A 20,716-nucleotide genomic window follows, 5' to 3' on the forward strand; every position below is an offset into this window, starting at 1 on the left:
AGTCAGGTGTAGCCATCCATGCTGTAAGCACTGCAAGTTCCCACCCTTCCTGTCTGGTATGTTGCTAACTATAGCAAATGCAACTCCTGGTAGTGCTCTTTGTCTTGGGAGTGGAGATGTGGAGCGGTGTCTCACTGGTGAGGCTTTGCAATAAAGTTAGGAAAGAAGGGTTTAGGTCCTTGATTCTGTCATAGACTTTGTATGAAATGTCTTCAGCAGAACAGGGAATTATTCATACACAAAAATTTAAAGTCAAATGTGCCAAGAAACAATTTTATAGATAAAGTAGTGTGCTGGTTTTTCTGTTAGACAGCATGAGGAACAGCTGCCACTAGGAGTCATAACTATAAACAAAGCAGAAGAAAGAGGAAAAATATTTTGTTATTTGAGGTAGCATGGTTTGTGGTCACAGCCTAAGTTGAGGTGGTAGGGCCTCTCTATTCTAGCATTAGGATCAAAAAATGTCCTAAAATAGGGTGAAAGAGTGCAGTAACATCTTCTTTACCTTACTTTTTGCTTAGATGTCATTTTTAAGTTGCTTGGTTTGATTTAAGCTCAGTAGATCCTGTCTACGGTCAGAAATAGGAGCAGTGAACTTTTAAGGTCACTTTGGAGCTTTTACTCTGCAGTGCCAGGATAGTTTCCTGGTCATACTCCCAATTTCCTTCCACACTAGAAAGAGCTGGGTAATTTAGTCTCCTTGTCTGACTTACCTTCAAATACAGTTGTGTCTTTTCTTTCATGGGAAAACTAAATGTCAGGTTGCTTTTATGCAGCAGCTTTGTAAAGTAATTGGTATCTACTCTTGGTTTTCTGTGTGGTCATATTGTAACACTTTACCCAACCAGAGCTATCATTTTAATGTGTCTTCTCCACACCAAGTCTAAATGCACATAATAAATCACAGCTTTTCTCTCTTTCTGCTGTGCTTGTTATCAATAGTCTGGCTGATTAGCAGTGTGAGCTTGTACAGCAGAGAAAATACACTGTACTTCTTTCTGGGGAAAACATAACTGTTTGGCATGATATCAGCTTTTAAATTTCATGATTTATGTGCATGATTTCATATGGCTATTCGGTGGAGAAAAAAGCAGAAGGGGGAACATGACAGTCTCCCTCTTCACCCCTGAAACTGTGAAGAAACATGTTGTATAACATTTTCATATACCTTTAAGCAAAGCATTGAGTATCTGAGGATCCATGAAACAAAACAAAACATTGATGCATAGGGAAAGATATTTTGGAGATGAAGGCTGGAAGCCTTTAAAGTGGTGGAGTCCAAAGCTATGAACCTGAAAAGACATTCAGTGGGAAGGATGGAGAGCCTGGGAGACAGTGAGAGGACATAGAAATCCTACCCCAGATGTAAAAGGATGGATGAAAGGGAGAACGGACAGGACTCAAAACATGGCAAGTTCTCCAAATGAATGCTTCTGTTTAACTTGTTTTAGACAAATTATCATTTCCAATGAGACAAGATCCGAAATGATAACGCCACACTGCTTTCCTGTCTTTTGTGAACACATCCTTGAATATATCAGGGGCAGATCTCACCACCTGCCTCTGCAGGTTGCACCCATGCAGGAAGCACTGAAGCATATGAATTAACCTGCAGATGTGAGCAGCCCTGTATGTAAGTGTTTGGTAGAATAAACTACTGTTACTAGGGAATGGATCCATCTCTCCCAATTCTTCAGGATAGACACCTTCACCTGAGGTTGCCTGAGGCTGCTTTGGGAGGCAGTGGAGAGGAAAAGGCACCTTCAGAAGCCACTTTACCTAATCCCAAGATAAACATACAGAAAGCAAGCTCAGGGTAAGTAGCTCATAGAACTATGTCTATGTTACCAATATCTTTTTTTAATCAGATGAATCCCACCTATTCTGACAGTGTCTTCAAACAGAAACTTACAAGCCACAGACTCAAGGGGAAATCAGACATTGCACCTGTCAGCAGTGCAGAAGCTGCCCACTTGATGTCTGCAGAATTTGCAGGTGCAGAACAAGCACCTCACAACCTGCCAGCGTAATAGGCTCTGGAGAAGTGAATTTGTGAAGTTCACAGACAAAGCAAGTTTGGATCAGGCTTCATCACTAAGGCAGGGAATGTTTAGCAAGCAGATAATTATTTCATTAGGACTTAAACAAGAGATGAGCGCTGGCTTGCTCCATTCTTGCAGCATCTGCATCAATGCAGGTTCCAGAGTTCCTTGCAGACACATCTAAAATGAAGGGGTTTTAGGTGTGGTGATGAGGTTTATGTTTCCCAGGGGAATCTGCATTAGATAATACCTTAGTAGGTCTTCAAGCCCTTAATTTTAATTTGAAAATCTCCTCCCCAAACTCCCAAAACACCTAAAATGAGTTTTCTTTGAATAAGACAAGGGCTTATAAACTTATATACTTAGAAATTTCCTATACTAAATTAAATGGTAAGTCTTATCAAAAAGCTGTGAGTCTCTTTCTTATGGTAGAAACTTCCCTTCTACATTAAAAAGAGACATGTATGAAAAAAGAAAAATTTGGGTAGAGGAGTGTGTGCAAAGAAACATAAATAGCATAGAAGGTGGCTTGTGCTAGATCTCACTTTTGCTAGGTTTCAGATAAGTGTAATACTGGGAACAGAGAAAAATTTAAAAAGCGAAGAATCCTCATTTAAAAGAAAGCCACTTTTGAGATGAAGAGTTTCTGTGTTTGCTATGTTTTTATTAGGAGCACCTCAGAGGTTTAGAGTACTAGTCTAAGAGAAATGTCTCCTCCCTGGGGGTGTTTATGGCCATGTTGAATGAGGCCTTGAGCAGCTGAGACTAGATGAGAGGTATCCATGCCAGTGGTGGGGAGGTTGGCATAGATGATTTCTAGGGTTCCTTCCAATCTGTGATTCTATGAAATGGATTAGGAAACAGTGCAAATGAAAGACTGCAAAGTTCATTTTACATGTAGTCATCAAAACACTTTGCAATATATCCCATTCAAATTGCATTACCGTTATGTATTTGACATAGCTATGTATGCAGATGTTTTAACACTGTAAAAGATGTGAGATAAGCACAAAAATATTTTTTTTTCTGAAAGAATAGCTGTTAGCATCATTAAAATTTGAACATGAATGCATCAGAGCAAAACAAAACATGTCCATTACAAAAATATTTACTGGTTGAAAGGCATCCCTGCCCATTGCAGGGAAGTTGGAGTAGATGATCTCTAAGGGCCTTTCCAACCCAAGCCATTATATGATTCTATTTCTATACAGACAATAGGACATAAACAACTAATGAAAACCATACAATATAAAGGTTTTGCTTCCCTTTTCAATGTTGCTTCCTCACACTTGCTAAAGGAGTGCCTTCAGGCACATTTTAGTTTAAGAATAGGTAAGCTTTTAAAAATCTTTAAAATGCCCTTTTTTAAAATTTCTTTCTAAAATTGTTTTTATAAGTATGTAATTAAACATTTTGCAGTCCAGACTTTCCAACTTCCTGATGGAACAGAAGTGTTAAACACATGAGACTGAGTAGGAAACCACTCTACAAATCAAGGTGATCCTGGCATGTCCGTTACTGCAGTTCTCTGTTGCCCCAAGGCAAAAAGCAGTAGGAATTTTCTCTATTTTTGATAATCCTCTCAGCTTCAGTAAATGACAATGTTAGTAACACTGCAGAGGAAAGGAATGGGGTTTTGGCTGTGCTGTGGCCATGTGACCTGCAGCACTGGGTACCACAGTGCTGCTGCTGCATGACATGAAGAGAGGATGAGCATTGCTGGAGAGAGGCTGCAGACCCTTCTGTCTGACCGGCCACATCTATCATTTTAAGGTTCAGACAGAGACATTGACCACAGCATTTACATCTGGTCAAATGTCTAAGGTGCAACTCTGTTTGAGTTAGCCCTCAAAGACTCATTTTACAATTAATAGAAGGAAACAAGCAATTAAAGGACATGATTTATCTAACACCCTACATCTAAAAAGATATGTCCAAAATGGGTAAAGATGAATTGCACTCCTTAAATAAAATTTGTAAAAAATTTTTTAAAAAAGAAAAAAAGAAAACAAAAAAGTGTTGTGTCCCTCCACTGGCTGTATAATGATCCAAAAGTGACTAGAACATGCTACCCATTTTGCCACAGGTGTTTCCCACTCGAGTTCTAATTCTCAAGCCTACAATTCACAGCTGAAGTGTCGGCTGTGTTTCAGGCCTTTTTCATTCTGTTTCAATTGCTTGGTTTGGAGTCTATGGCAAATGAAATCTTTCCTTTGCCTGTCTCATCTGCCTCAGCAGTGGCAGGCATTTATTTCTTCCTGCATCTCTGGCTTCTTCACAGCAACCTGAGGCAACTGCTCCTCAGCCATTTGCTTTGCCTAAGGCCCATCCAGCTGGGTGAAGCCATACAAACTTTGATTTTCAAATCTTGCTTCCTTGTGTGTGTAATAATCGCCTCTGAAGCCAAGAGATGTGGTTCACAGCATTGCTGTAGGGTTCATGACTTATGCAGTGCACAGTTTAGAAGAGGAACCTTGGAAAGGATGCGAAGGACTTGTGTGACGCATTGTAGGGTACAAACCAGCATTTGTATACGTTGAGAGATCATATCTGTTACGGAGTTGCACTCATGTTTTGAAGCTTGTCCCTGTTTTGAGCCATCCAGTTTGAAATACAAGCACCACTACATTGTACAAGCAATTGTATTTGTGTGGTTTGACTGAACAAAACTTCAGAAAAGGCAAGTCGCAGGGTAACACATAAAGCAGTTATTGTGATGGCACCACACATGTTAGCTAAGGCTTCTATGTACTATGTTTATGCATTATGTGCAACATATATATAACATATATTATACAGAATGTTAGTTATAACAGTCGTTATAATATCATAAGCTTGGGAACTATCTATCAGCTCTAACTCTGACTCCAGTTTTGTCCTTCCACAGCTTTACTTCTAAGGCACTGCCATCTCTTTGATGTTGTGGTGGTTTGAGCCTTAACTGGAGTTTAATCTACCAAAAAATAATCTGGAGTTTGGAAGTAGAAGTAAATTTTTTTAACAAAATATATATATAGCAATAACAGGGAGGATTTACAAGGGTAAGGAATAAGGATGAACAGGAAAATATACAAACCCAAATTTGGATGGCCATACATCTCCCTTGATGTATGTGGATTTCAGTCCTTTAGAGAAGCGTGGATGCAGCAGGGAGAAGATCAGACCTACTACGTGGCAGAACCAGGAGGCCAGCAGCAGCTATGGGTCCTTTTAAACAGGCAAGGCAGGAGGAAAGAGAAAGATGGCCACCACAGCCCCTCCCCACCTTAAAAATCTTGCTGGACAGGAAGGGGGAGTGGAACAGATCAACTTAGACCCGGAGAACCCCTCCTCCCAGGAGGGAGAAACCACATCCACCTGGATCAGGTTTCTTTTGTCTCCTGGGGGAAGCAGGGCTCTCTCAATCCTCCCTTTTCTTAGTTTCTTTGTGTTCATATGCATTTATACCTTTGACTAGTTTTTCATTATTTGTCTATGACTAGCAAGCTAGGAAAGTTAAAGTTATTCTGTCACCTCTGACCATAGAGTAGTCTGAGGTACTTATGAGCATGTGTTTATATGTTACATAGAGGTAGTGGTAAATAGTATTTGTAATAAATCCAGCCTTTTGCAAGCACTTGGTGCTAGTTTTTTCTTTCTCTTGATGAGCTATGTGAACAGGATCCATTATGCTGGAACCAGAGGGAAGCACTTTTTCTCTAAAGATGTCATCAAGTCTTTTTATTCATTAACATGCACACATTTCCTTCAAGTCTGCCTAGCCTAATGTAAAGAGAGTTAGTTGCAAGCTATGAAACCACCTCAGCCAACTTCAGCTTACCCTGACATGTCCAGAGAAGGGCCACGAGGATGATCAGAGGGCTGGAGAACCTCTCCTATGGAGGAAAATTGAGAGAGAACAGGCTATTCAGTCTGGAGAGGAGAAGGCTCCAAGGAGACCTTATTGTGGCTTTCCTCTATCATAAGGGGACCTACAAGAAAGCTGGTGAGGGACTTATTAGGATGTTGGGTAGTGATAGGACTAGGGGGAATGGAGCAAAACTAGAAGTGGGTACATTCGGATTGGATGTTAGGAAGAAGTTCTTCCCTGTGAGGGTGGCGAGACACTGGAAGAGGTTGCCCAGAATGGTGGTAGAAGCCCCATCCCTGGCAGTTTTTAAGGCCAGGCTGGATGGGGCTCTGAGCAACCTGATCTAGTGTGAGGTGTCCTTGCCCATGGTGGGGGACTGGAACTAGATGGTCCTTCAGGCCCCTTCCAATCCTGACAATTCTATGAGTCTATGATCTTTCTACTGTAGTGCAAAAAAGAGAAAGACTTGTATTGATCAGTCTGGTGTAAAGTTAGACATTTCACTTCCCATTCTCTTTTCTGCTCTCATAAGAGCAATTCAGGAAATATGAATCTGAGATAGGAAGAAAAAAGTTCTTTTTTACTGCTAGGGTAGTATCTCTGACACTCTTAGTGTTTAGAAATATGACCAGAAAGGTGAGGGAGCCAGAAATTAAACAACCAGACCAAAGAATGAGTGTTCTTTTGAGCAGGGTCAGTGAAGTATTTCCCATTTATTTCTCTGCAAGACTTTCTAGAGTAAGCCTTGACAGGCTGATAAGAATTGATGAAGTAAACTTGTGTCGCTGGACCAATGGAAGAGGTAGCTGAAGGTGTACTTTGAGATTGCACTAAATTGACCTTAGGAATCCTGGCATCTACCTTACACATTTACAAGTCACTTCAGACACCATCCAAATGGCTACAAATATCCCTGCCTTCACAAATATTTGGATACCTCATCTTCAGCAGAGCTTATTTACACTTTTCCCTCTGTGGCAGTGGACTGCCTATTAGCCTTAGAGATAGGACTTAAGCAATTGCCTTGTAATGTATATAATATTCAGTGTCATACCTTAAACAGAAAAAAAAGTTTTGAGGTGTAATGTGCAAAAAAAAGGTATGAAGGCAAATAGGATATTTTTTTTTCTTTACTACATCAGAAATCTGCCAGGAGTCAGTAAATAGTCCACGTATAGAAGCACTGAAGGATGTTAAAGCTGTAACAGAAAACACAATATTTTTTTACATCAGTGTTCACTACAGCCTGTCTTTATAGGTGACAAGTCTGAGGGACTGTCTCAAATCTAGTTGTCATGAGCAGGGTTATATAAAAGAATGATAAAATGAACACTAAAAATTTGCCATACCCAAGTGATAAAGGAATCCAGATAAAAAACTGCTGACCTGTGCTCTCTGACCTATTTCTTGACTCAATCCTGTTATCAAAGGAACGGAATATGTCAAGTGTTGTTTAAAAGTGTTTTGGGGGTCATCTGGAGAAATGCAGAAAATAAATATCTGTCATACCAGAAAATTACTAAGAAAACTATGGCAATTAATGTGTGGAAAACATCTGTTTGGAATAGATTCTTGTGACTGAAAAAACACTTTGGAGTCCATAAGCAAACAGATACAGGTGACCTATATTTGGATCTTTGCAACATTTTTGACAAACTACCTCATAAAAGACTCTCAACAAAATCTAGCAAAGACAAGAGGAGGTAGAAGGTGCCAGAAAATGAGGAAACAAAGAGTGGGGATTTCAATTTTCTTTGTGAAGGATGACCCTTACAGAGTTCCCCAAATGTCTCTTCTGGGACCTGCATTGCTTAACATAGTCTGGAAAGATCTGGAAAATTATTGATTAATGAGACATATAAAGAGATGTTCAGAATAGTAAAACAGTAAAGCTAACAGCTACAAGGCACAAAAGGATCTCATAATATTGACTGAACAATAAAATTGCAGATGGAAGTTGCTGTTGGTGAATGTGAAACACTGCAGATGAGAAAAAGAAATAACTCAAGCTATGAATATGATATAAAGAACTTCAAATATTACTGTTCAAGGTAGTTCTCTGAAATCATCCATTTGGTCATCAAAATGGTGACAAAAATGTTAGAAATTACTAGGAAGGAACAGAAAAAAATACAGATAAATAAAACCAATATAATCATTATTTCTCCCAAACCTCAAGGCCCCCAAATAGCGGTCTCAGAAAAAGTCACTATGAAACTGAAAAGAGAATAGAGAAGAAAAAAACGTGGTCAAAAGCAAACTAAACCACCCAGAACTGATCAACTTTTTTTGCACAGGAGATATATGGAAAACATCAAAAGCCATGAACAGTGTGCAAAGGGTGAGGAAGGAAAATGTATTTGTGCTTTCTCACTGAAGCAGGCTTTAAATGCAAAAAAAAAACCCCAAAAATTAAAAAAAAAATTAAGTGTTTTTCACACCACTTAATTTAGAGAGGGAATTACCCACAGCAGAGTTTTGTAAAAGCAAACAGAACAATAGAATCAAAAGAAGAGTAAAGTCCCTAAAGCACAGCTTACTGGAAACCATAAGTGGTCCATCAAAAGAAAAAAATCCTGCTTTGTCAAGTTTTTGTGTTTTTCTAAACACACCAATACTGTCCTGGAAAGGTATCCTATAATACTATTCTTATCAATTTATTTCTGTTCTTCCAACCATATGAAACCTACCAAGACATAACCCATCTAGGATGTGTACTTTGGAGATATTCTCACTCTTCTTTTCTCTTCCCTTCCAAAACCCTTCATTCCACAATAGTTCAAACCCAAGACATTTTAGAGCACACTGAACATTTAAGCCAGGTGATACAAGGACACACTATGTTGAGAAACCTTTATGTCGGTTGTCATTTATTTCTTGGAAAATCAAGTTTTTGAGTTTTCTCATTAAGATTTTGCATGGGAAATTAGGATGCATTAAACTGAAAGACCATGGTGTATCTGCAGTCAGACTGTCTAGAATTGATATGTAGCTTGAGGCTTATGGCTATATAAGAGTCTACACTGGCAGCCCTCTCTAGTAGGAAGTCTGAGCAAAGTTCACCCTCTCTAGCAACTACCTGCAAGTGATCTTAACCTTCCCTTATTAAAGAAGTAGGGAGGAAAGACCCACAGAGATATATCCTTATGAAGCTTGAAAATAATATGGATTTGTCAAAAAGCCTGTAAGAGACAAGAACAATAAAAGAGCAAATCACCTGCTGCCCTGACATCTCCCAGGACTCATTAAATTGGTTTTGTAATGAACATATCACAAAACTTTGGATAATGTATGATCATTACCTTGTTGATGTTAATTGGTATTTTAACCCAAAATCTCATTATTTAATAGCAAGTCATTGCAGTTTGTTAGAATTCAAAGATAATACCAAGTAGTAGTAGTCTAACTACTGAGCTTGTCCCCTCATGAAGCTCTGATTATAATCACAGAATCACAGAAGCATTCAGGTTGGAAAAGACCCTCGGGATCATCAAGTCCTATTGATAACCCTAAACCATATCCCCAGGCACCACATCCAAACAACCTTTGAACATATCCAGGGTTGGTAACTCAACTCAACTACTTCAGGCATTGCAATGCCTGACCATTCTTTCTGTGAAAAACATTTTCCTAATGTCCAGTCTAAACCTACCCAGTCACAGCTTGAGGCCATTCCCTCTTCTGCTATCACTAATTAACCTGGGAGAAGAACCCAGCACCAGCCTTTCCACAATGTCCTTTCAGGTAGTTGTAGAGAGCAATGAGGTCTCCCTTCAGCCTCTTCTTCTCCAAACTAAACAGCCACATCTCTTTCAGACACTCTTCATAGGATTTATTCTCCAGGCCCTCCCCCAGCTTTGTTGCCCTCCTCTGTACTCACTCCAGCACCTCCACATCTCTCCTGTATTGAGGTGCCCAAAATTGGACACAATACTCAAGGTGTGGCCTCACCAGTGCCAAAGTACAAGGTGATAATCAGCTCCGTACTCCTGCTGGACACTGCATTTCTAATACTAATGGCCTACACCTTTGTCAATATTTAGTTATCAGCATATTGATTGTTTGGTCTCTGTGAATATAAAAAAGTGGAATTTTCATACCAAAAAAAATGTAGTCATTTATGAGAATGAGTCTAAGAAAACTATATTGTTCTCCCAGTCAAACTCTAGAAAACAATAAAACACAAGTGAAAGCACAAACTTCAAATAAGCTAATCAGCAGCCATTGTTTCAAGGTATAATACAAACTATTCAGAAAGTATATACCTCCTAAATGTGAAAAATCAAGCAGTCAGAAATCACCAGTGCTATTGCCCATTGGAATGGGCTGCCTGGGGAGGTGGTGGGGTCGCCAGCATTGGAGGTTTTCAGGAGAAGACTTGATGGGGTGCTGGGTTCCATGGGTTAGTTGTTTAGGTGGTGTTGGATAGGTTGATGGGTTGGATGCGATGATCTTGAAGGTCTCTTCCAACCTGGTTTATTCTACATATTCTATGTACCTATATCCCATCTGTAAAATGGAAAACCAAAGTAGCAGCCCTTACCTTGGGACTGTAGTAACATTAAACAGAGGGGAAAAAAGGGGAAAAAAAGTTTGCAAAACACGCGAAAGCTTTTCTGCAGCAGAAAATGGACCATTCTGTCTGTAAAGCAGGGTGAGAGTAGTGCCCAGCACACAATGCAGTCACAGAGCAGTGCAGAAACATACAACTACTGCTGAAGTTTCATTTCTTTAGGGTGTTGAATGTGTCAGGATTTTCTGAAAAAGATGGTGCTACACCAATTAAAAAGTGTATCAACATTCACATGCACGAGGGAGCTGAATTAAGATTCCACTGTCACTGTTAATTCCCATATTTCCTAAAATTGGATTGCTTTGCAACCTTGTTATTCTCTTAACCATATTTAGTGGCATGCAATTTAAACAGAACAAGCTGAAGAAAAACATACAGCTGTCTCAATTTGCCTGTATTTCCTCTCTTTTCTTAAATTAGAGAGGACAACAGATTTGGAGGGAAAAGGAAAAAAAGGAAAAGGCATTCAATAAAAGGCTTTAAAACAGTCCAAGTGCTATTTTTATCACCATCTGTTCAATTATATTCAGTTCTAGTTGTATTATTTCAAACAGAGGTATGTCTTCCTTGCTGGAAAATTGTTTGCTTTGTAAGGGAAAGTTGAGATCCTTAACTGGTAACTGGTTTGTTCTTTTTCCCTCCTTCCCGCCCCCGCCCCACCCCCCACACCCCCCCCCCAGTCTTATTTCCAGGAACTTCATTTCTTTTATTTCATCTTTCTAACTCTGATCTCACTGTTTCTTTCAGGAGTGCTAGTAAAATGAAATGATTGGGGGGGAAAAGCCAACACTGAAAAAAAAATTAAAAACCAACTAAGCTCACCACCAATAAAAATCCCAGGCGAGATAAAATCCAGAATATCTTCCAGCAGACAAGCACAATAAACTTCCTGTTTATAAAATTAGCCATTCATTTTTAACTAGTGGCAAAGCATAATCTCAGCAGGACATTTAGACAGTAGTATATCCAGATGGATTCTCAGTGTGAATGAAGTCTGAAATACACACAACGACAAAATAAAAATAGGGGGTTTAGTCTTGCAAAGCAATGGCATAAGGGCTGTGAGTAAATTTATTTTGCAGGAAGCCTGTATCTTGCCTTGTTCTGTATGTGGTAGGTCATGGATACAATAGAGAATACAATAAAGAAATGGATCTTCTACGTGTCACAGACCCACCAGCACTGTGCTACATTTCTTGGCCCATGCCCTAATTCAGGGGCTCAAGAAATCTCTTCAAGAAGCCAGTCAATGCTTTAAGTGGCTCATAGCTTGACTGTACCTCATACCCCATACTTGTCAATAATTCCTAAGCACCTTAAACAAAATATGTAAATGCAATAATTCCTACAGAGAAGAGAGATGGGGAAAGGGAGAGTGTTTCAAAGGAGAATAAATGTTATCATGGGATTTTCAGGGGAGGTAGGGAAGAAAGAGTAATTTGAAGAAGCCAGCTTGCTAGCAGCTGAAATACTAATAAAGATAGTAATAATGCACATAAAATATAAAGGTGACTTAAGCCATATGCAAAAGATGTGTTGGGAGATTCCAGTATCTGTTCACATGGTAAAAAGAGATAGCCAGGATTTTGTGAAACGGGGTCATCTGCATGTATTAATTTAAAGAATATGGCAGAGACTGGAATGTGTTACTGTGCCATGCCCTGTCCCCTTAAGACTAAGGCCTTTGTTCCTTCTGGGACTAGTCTCCTCTCAGAAGACAAATACCACCTCCTGTATCACAGACTTAGGGGAGGATGAAGTGAGAAGGTGCAGATTGATGGTGGATATTCGCTCCAGAGTAATGAGCCACAGAAACTGGAGGTGGTTCGAAGTATGCTGCACATATTAGGCATAATTCTGGCAAGAGGAGTGTGTGTACATGTATATCTGACAGGGACCTGCGGGAAGCCTTGATTGTTCATATATTCATATGAAGAACCCACACTTGGACAACAGCTGGGTGTCATGTGTGTCCCCAGCAGTATGTTGCAAAACCTGACTTCAGAGAAGGAAGCAGAGGTGGAACAAGGGCAGCTGGTTCCCACAGTGAAGCCAGACCTTTTCCCCTGTTGTAGCTGATGAAGATGAACAACAGCTGCTTGGATTTTTCCATGGAAAGAGGTCTCTGTTCTCAGAAGAAGGAAGGAAACCTTGGGTTAAATGGAGAGATAGCCAACAAGCATGAGCAGGGGGACAACACTTTAAAGAGTAAAAGGGAAGAAGGTGAGAAAGTCAGATGGAAACTTTGAAAGAAAGTGGGAAAGTAGTCTGGGGAAAGAGGACATGAGAAGGGACATGTAGAAACACTGATAGTGATGGGAGATGGAAACAAAAGGGAGGATGTTGCTGCATGCACACAGTGTTGAATACAGTCTTCCTTCCATGTGCCACACAATATCACATGAAGCCCAGGGTTTTGTTGTGTTGAGCCTTGTAGTGAAAGTTTCCACTGTCTTTGTGGGTAACAAAGGTTCAGACTGCCCAAGAAATGCCTGAGTACAACCCCAACTCTCACATCTTGTCCCAACAGTGGGGGATCTCCAGCCCTCTGATCATCTTTGTAGCCCTCCTCTGGACCCGGTCCAGCAGTTCCATGTCCTTCTTGTGTTGGGGACACCAGAACTGGATGCAGTACTCCAGATGGGGTCTCACAGGAGCAGAGTAGAGGGGGAGAATCACCTCCCTCCTCCTGCTGGCCACACTTCTTTTGATGCAGCCCAGCATGCAGAGATAGAGAGAGACTTTATCAGGGTCTGTTGCAATAGGAAAAAGGGTGACACTTTTAAACTAAAAGAAGGTAGATTTGGGCTTAGATTTAGGACAGACACAAGGAATAGGTTTTTGACAATGAGTGTGATGAAACACTGAACCAGGTTGCCTGGACAAGTGGTAGAAGTCCCATCTCTGGAAACTTTTGAGGTCAAGTTGGAAGAGGCCCTGAGCAGCATGATCTAGTTGAAGATGTTACTGATTCTTCATGGTGGGTGTTGGACTAGATGACTTTTAAAGGTCCTTTCCAACCCAAACCATTCTATGATTCTATGCATAGCTAGCACCTCTGGCTCAGCAATTTCCTGAGCTGTAAATATCTTAAATATGGTAAAATATTTGATAACATCATGTGATTCTGTCATTCTATGAAGAGGAGAAGCAGCTAATAGTAAATATGCACAGGGACTTTTGTACTGTGAGTTTTGACTTAAAACCTCTTTGAAATCTCTTAATATAAGAAGACATTCTGGGTTGATGGTGAGCTTCATGATGAAGTTAATCAGCCATCAATGTTGTTAAAAGAGAAGAAAGGGTATACTTATCCCAGGAGAATCTCACTAGATTACCACTTCTTGGTACAGCTACAGGAGTGACTTCTGTGAGATATGTCAGAAGCTTCCCACATGTTACACACGGCCAGTGCCAGCTGGCTTCAAGATCCACCTGCTGCTGGCCAAGGCCAAGCCCACCAGTGACAGTGGTAGCACCTCTGGGATAAGATGGGGAAAAAGACACCATACTAAACAACAATTACAGCCAAAGGCAGGACCGAGACTGTGAGAGAAAAAAATCTGCAGACATCAGTGTTGGTGAAGAAGGAGAGGGAGGAGATGCTCCAGGCACAAGAGTAGAGATTACCCTGCAGCATGTGGTGAAGGCCATGGTGAAGCGGGTTGTCCCTCCACAGCCCATGGAGTTTAGTGATGGAGCAGACATCCACCTGCAGCCCATGGAAGACTTCACACCAGAGCAGGTGGATACCCAAAAGGAGGCTGTGGCACCATGGAAACCTTGATCTGGAACAGACTCCTGGCAGGACTCATGGACTCTTGGAAAGAGAAGCCCACACTCAATCAGGTGTGCTGACAGGACTTGTGAACCTGCAGAGGACCCATGCCAGAGCAGTCTGCTCCTGAAGGACTACACCCTGTAGAACAGGTGTATCACAAACACTGGAGTAGTTTGTGGAGAACATTCTCCCATGGGGAGAAGGAGAAAAGTATGAGTCCTCCTACTAAGGAGGAAGGAATGGCAGAAAAAACATGTGATGAACTGACCCAACCACCATTTTGTGTCCCCATGAGCTGCTGCAGGGGAAGGAGATAAAATTTGCAGTAAAGTTGAGCCCAGGAGGAAGGAAAGGGTAAAGGAAAAGGGGTTTTAAAATTATTTTCTCTCTCATTATCCTGTTTTGATTTAACTGCTAGTAAGTTAAACTATTTCTCCCTAAGTCAAGTCTGGTTTTCCCCCAACAGCAACTGGTGAGTGATCTTTCTCCATCCTTATCTAGACTCCTCCCCTAATCCATGAGATTTTCATTATATTTTCTCTTCTCTGTCCAGCTGAGCAAGCGGAGTGACAGAGCAGTTATGGTGGGCACCTGGTATCCAGCCAGGGTCAACCCAGCACAAAAGTGTATAATTTTCCATTGGAATCCATGACGCCCTTGCGTATGAGAGTGACACTATGTGGATCTCCCCAGGACACAGAGATATGTGTCTCTCTGAAAACCCTGTGCTGTTGCACTGCTCCTTTGGCTTATGTCCATATCACCTACAAATGAGAGGCAGAGATGTGGCTTTGTAGATCTCTGCATCAGCCACTATAAGCTTTTTGCCTTTGTATCTCTAAAGCTGGAGAATGCCATGACCATGGTGCAATGAAGACACATCTAATGCCCTGTAGTTACCCAAAAATGGAAGAGTATCACTCCTGTTCCATCCAACTGGTGTTTTGCACCCTGAGATTGGGAGACTCCCAGGAGAATATGATATCATTTCTAGGTGCTGCTGATGTGTACCCAAAACCCACCCAGACATGTCAGGTGTGGTGTCCTGGTGATGACCATTAACTCTTAGCTCAGGAAATCTACTGCAGAATGAGATTATGTCCAGCTACAGACAAAAGCAGCATCTGTGGAACTGTTGGAAGTCAGGTGACAGGGAGGAATTTACCAGAAAAAAAATCATTGATCCATGGCCCTATTCCCTGACCATTTTCTGTGAGGTCCCCAGAAAAGGGGGAAAGATCACAGGCCTCATGCATTATGCAGGTGGGTTGAGCCCAATCCATAGATCACTCACTGGCTGTACAATGCACACTTGCAATTTTTCTAAAGCAACCCTTCAGGCTTTAATCGGGAAATAGCTTGAGTGTGTCTCAAAACATCTGCTTATAACAAGTTAGGCAACCCTACAAAGTGTTTTGCTGGAACAATACCTTACCATCAAATGTAAAACTGTAGAGTTCCCACATATACAAACTTGAAGCTCATGCTAAAATTCCATGTAAGAAAAAGATAAACATTTGTTTATGTGTGGTGGCCAGCCTGTTACTTAATCACATTCATTAATTTTGTAAAAACAAATTCTGCTCATCAAAGCTTTCTACAAACTTAATTTGGTGCAATTGGGGAACTCAATTCAGAAGGAATCTTAGCTATAACTGTTACTTCACTAACAGATAATTTGTGAAAGAAAAATATCTAATTTCAGAAACTTTTCATATTCTTTTCTTTTAACATCTCTGTATCAGAGATCTAAATAAATAAATGAATAACTATTTTCCATATTAAGACTTCTTCTTTAGATTCAGGTCAAAACCACTGGGGACCTGTGATTGTTTTCTCAAAGCTGTCCCCTGGCAGAACTCCTGTTGCCTCATTGCCATGTCTAACCATGGGTACATGTACAACCAAGTAAGGTGTACAATTTAGCCTTAAGTGAGTAATTTGCCTGCTAACACTCAGACAAAGCTTAGTACAGAGCTTCACTGAGATCTTTGGATTGCCCTGCATCAGACCACTGTGTGTACCCATAAGTCTCAGCATCTGTCAGAAAACGCATGCTCAGCAGGGGACTGAATCTTTAGAACATCCTCTGGATGCAGTGCATGTTGTCCCAAAAGCAAATTGAGGCACAGTTATTGTCCGTATAAAAATAGCGGTAATTTTGACAGCCATGCACTAAAATGAGGTCTCCAGAATCCTGCTTTGAAAAGACTTGGGGGGTTAAGCTCTCCTGTGGCTATAATGAGACCCCATTGTGCTAGAGAACTAGCTGAGGAACTATGTTGTCATTAAGTAGGACTGACACCTTTGTGCCTTCACCTATGGCTTGGTGAGCTAGTCAGGTTTGTAGTCAGGTTTGTTTCCCTGATTCTAGGTAGCCATAAATCATACATTAACACCAGTAGTAGCAGAGTTAGGGACCACTCTCAGACATGACACATCAGTAGGCATGGGAAAAGAGCTAACCATTAGTGCCAACCATACTTCTCAAAGCAAAGACATGAATGACCAGGTCACCTGCTTGCCTCTAAGTGACCTGCTGCAATCCATACAATATGTCTCAGCCAAATTTCACTTGGTCACTGTGGTGACCAATTTCATATACAATGGGTTTTCTATTCAAGCCAACCCAAAAACTACTTTCACACCCACTTTGAGCCATGACTGCTATGTACGAGGCAATGCAGAATCAGATCATTCCCTCCACTAGTCATTCCTGGGAGTCACCTTGCAAGACCATGACAAAAACTATCCCAGGCCTCTTTGGCAAATTTTCTATGATTTAAAAGACACAAGACTGATTTCCTACAAATTCCAGTTTACCCTAATGTTACTTCAATATCTAATGTATATTTAAACCCCTTTTACAGTAGGGTAAAGCTGAGAACTGGATTCTACATTTTTCTCCCCACTGAACTTTGAAGTCCTTAATCATGCTGTTTAACATGGAAATCTTAGCAAATATTCTTGACTACAAAGAACAAACTCTTATAAAATTATCTAAGTAGTTCAAATATGATGGGTAGATCACACAAATAAGCAGATTTTTTTTAAAAATATATGAACTCTTAAAACACAGAAACAGATTTTTTAATATTTGGGGGGGGGGGGGGGGTAGGGGGGGTTATTTAATTTTACTTTGGTTTAATTCCTTATCAGAAGCATGGCTGCTGAAACAATAGTGGCCCCATGTGAGCTGCTGGATTGCAGCTCCTGACTGCAGTGTTTCTTTCCTTGCTTTACCCAAGCACTGAGGGTGTGGAGAGCTGGGCTGGGGACAAGTCTAAAAGGGGGGAAAGCATTCAGGAAGAAATGGATGATGGTTTTCTTCCTGCCAAAGAATCAAAAGTGCCAAATGGAGCTGTGATGGAAAGGAAAATATTAGGATATTACCCTCTCTATACTTCACTCAACCAACAGAAAGCATATGCTCACTGTTCCCCATAGCAGAGAATGAGCAATGAAGCCACGTGTAATACCAGCACTGCCCCATGCAGCAAGGCTTAAGCTCACCCTCTCTGAACACATCCACCCTCCCTGACTGTTACAGCTCGCTCACCTCACGGTACTGAATTCTCTTTAGGACCATGACCTCCTGTTAACACTCCAGATGATGGAAAACCTTTTTTCCAGATACATATAACACAAAATGTAGCATTCTTTTTCCTTTTGCACCCAGCTTTGCTTCACTCTGGAGTGATCTTTCCCCACTAACTATTTTCCATCTGTCTTCCCATATGAAAGAGAATATAGAGAGATAAAGACTATAAATTATACCAAAAAAAATGTATAGAATATATATGCTTTTCTTACATATATCTGTATATAGATACCTTCCTTCCCCCACCACCACCCCCTACCCTCCCACCCCCCATTTTCTCTCTATCTGTCTGTCTGCCTACCTACCTATCTATCCACAAATACATTATTTTCCCTGGAGATGCAGAGCAGAAGCAAATCTATCAAGCCAGCTGGAAGAGAGAAGGCAGGAGGGCGGTGATGCAACACCCACAACTGGCTCGGCCTTCCCGTCTGCTCTCAGTCCCCCCTGCCCGCTCCCGGCTTTTTGAGGATGCGACAAGTCGCAGCGCCAGAGCGCAGCATCCTCAGAGGGCGCGTCCGCCCCCCCCACCCCCCTCCCCAGCGTTCTCCCACCCCTCCTCCCCGCCTGCCCTGTCCAATCAGGATAGTAGGGGAGGGATGCTCGGGGCAGGGATTCGGGGTTGCCAGGCGACAGCAGCGTCCCCGTGTCCCGCTCCCCCTCCTCCCTCCGTGCCCTCCCCCTGGGACCGGGCTGCGCCCCTGCCCGCGCTGTCGGCGCAGTTAAACAGCCGCGGGGAGCCCCGCAGCATGGGGACAGCGGCTCGTCCCCGTCCCTGTCACAGCCCCGCTCCTGGCCGTGCCAACAGCAATAGGCAGCTTCAAAGTTAGACATAGAAAGGCTGTCAATGAAAATGTGGTATGAATAAGGCTCTGCCCAGCTGCAGAGCTACAGCACGCCCCGAGTGCCGGGAGAGACAGCCTGCAAATGCCAGCCGGCTCTTGCTCCTTGTCTTTGCAACTCTAGGTCGCCTCCTAATTTAAAGCTTTGCGCCAGTACCCTTTGCCCAGAAAGGAGAGAAAATATAGAAAGATGCCAGGCTGCGAAAGAAAATCCCACTTACCAGCTCTGGTACCAGGCGCTGCCTGCCCGAGAAGAGCCAAAGTTGCTCAGAGGTGTGGGAAGCGGGTGCTCCAGAGGAGAAGGGAAGAGAAGGGAATCATTGCTTAGTGATCGCGGTTTTCCCCTCCTGTTTCTCCCTTCACCTCCTCTCTCCCAGCCTTACCTCTGACCGCTTAGGAGACCTTGATGAGTTTCCATCGGGATCCGATCCAAGGAGGGGGGGACAAAGCGTGACTGTTCGCAGGAGCAGCTCACGCAGCTTTGGGGGCTGAGACTCCCCTGTGGATTTTTAACGAGCACATCGGGAGGCCCGCGATGCCCGGGAACAGCGGCAGACCCTCGCCGGGACCTACCTTCATTGCACGGTAAGAAGCTGGGCACTAGTATCCCGCGTCCTGATCTCTGCACCCCACATCCTGCGTCTCGGATTCGTGCATTCCGGTCCGCACGTCCCTGCATCCCTAATCCTAGTTCTCTCATCTCTTTCTTCATATCCCACACCCTGCAGCTTTGATCCCTGTATCCTGGGTCCCTTCAAAGCGCAACCCCCATCCTCTCCTCCCAAGGAGATGCAGCCGCTGCCCGAGGGATTGCAGGTTGTGTAGCCGGGGAAAAAGTTTAGAGTGGTGGTTTGCTAAGAGGTTTGTTGACGGGATTCAGGGGCCAGGAGAAGCGGGGAAGACGGACGAGGGGAGCAGGGAAGAAAGGTTTTCACACCTGCAGACGGCAGGTAGGGTACAGAAGGACACCTATAGTCCACAGCTAGGGGTGCGTGGGCAGAAATGGGTAAAGCAGAGGTGTCCAGATGTTGCCCCGAGGTTCCTACTTCCGCAAGCTGTAGGAGTAAAGGGAGAAGATTTTAAGCTTGCTGTCCTATACCCTTCCTTAAGGTGGGGTGGAAAGTGCCAAGGCAGAAGCTGGAAGAGCCGTACTGGGTACTCAGCTCATCTCCCTGGATCTGCTGCTGAGAGAGAGGAAGAGAAATGTGGGGAACATTAAAGAAACTGGGAGTGTTTTTCTCCTCCTGAGGTATTTCCCTTTCAGGGTCCTGGCTCACTCCAGGATCCTAACATTGAAAGGCTTAAAAAAAAAATTTAAAAATCAACATGGAGAAATTAGCAGGGATGCTAGAGCCAATGTAAACTGTCCTTCATGTATGCCTGTGAGTATGCATCCAGCTGTTATAGATATATGTGTGCTTCTAGAGTTATTGGTGCTTATGTGTGTGCCTTGTTCATGTTCATATGTCTCTGGGTTTGTATGTGTGTCTATCTACACCTCTGTTTGCTTGGATGCATATAGAGGTACTATAGATTCATAAGAATGTGGTTTTGTTCCTAGACAGTGTTTATCTAACTCTGTGTAGACCTAAGGTGTGTGAGTGCACATCTTCCATCCCTGTGTGTCAGACATGTAGCTGCTGAGATACACATATGGGTGTGAGAAAGTGTGCCCCTATGCCAGTGTGTAGATAAAATTTGGGGTGTATGCTGAATTTTGGGGTCTTTTCCCCACAGGTTATCATAGCGTTTCTATGGATCATTTTACACATACATCCTTGTATTTCAGCAATCTTGATTTTAAAAAAGTCAGTTCTTGAAAAAATAGGCACTTTACCAATACTGTGATGAATTTTATTTTTGTTTGTTTATACCACCTGCTGAAGATTATCTTAGTTCATTTTTAAAATAATTAATTCAACTGTGAAAAAGTCCAGTTGGAAGGACTATGAAACAGAACAGCCTGGGACTGGGACCTATTTCAGCTTGCATTAAGTGTATGTCTCATGGTGATTAAATATGCATGA

General features: G+C 42.1%; 1 protein-coding gene across 4 annotated transcripts in view; it reads left to right on the forward strand.

Moving 5' to 3' along the window:
- Window positions 1-18,560: 18,560 nt before the first annotated feature.
- The window catches only part of GRM3 (glutamate metabotropic receptor 3), a 114,273-nt gene continuing 112,117 nt past the window's right edge, over window positions 18,561-20,716 (forward strand). For 3 of the 4 annotated variants that reach the window (XM_054177888.1, XM_054177889.1, XM_054177887.1), the window contains exon 1: window positions 18,561-19,274. The gene's annotated coding sequence lies outside the window, so the exon portion shown is untranslated. Of the gene's footprint in view, window positions 19,275-19,532; window positions 19,640-20,716 lie in introns of those variants that run through there. The other variant, XM_054177890.1, reaches the window with a different exon arrangement.

Source organism: Dryobates pubescens, chromosome Z, assembly GCF_014839835.1.
Source record: "Dryobates pubescens isolate bDryPub1 chromosome Z, bDryPub1.pri, whole genome shotgun sequence".
In the NCBI taxonomy this organism is placed as follows: domain Eukaryota; kingdom Metazoa; phylum Chordata; class Aves; order Piciformes; family Picidae; genus Dryobates; species Dryobates pubescens.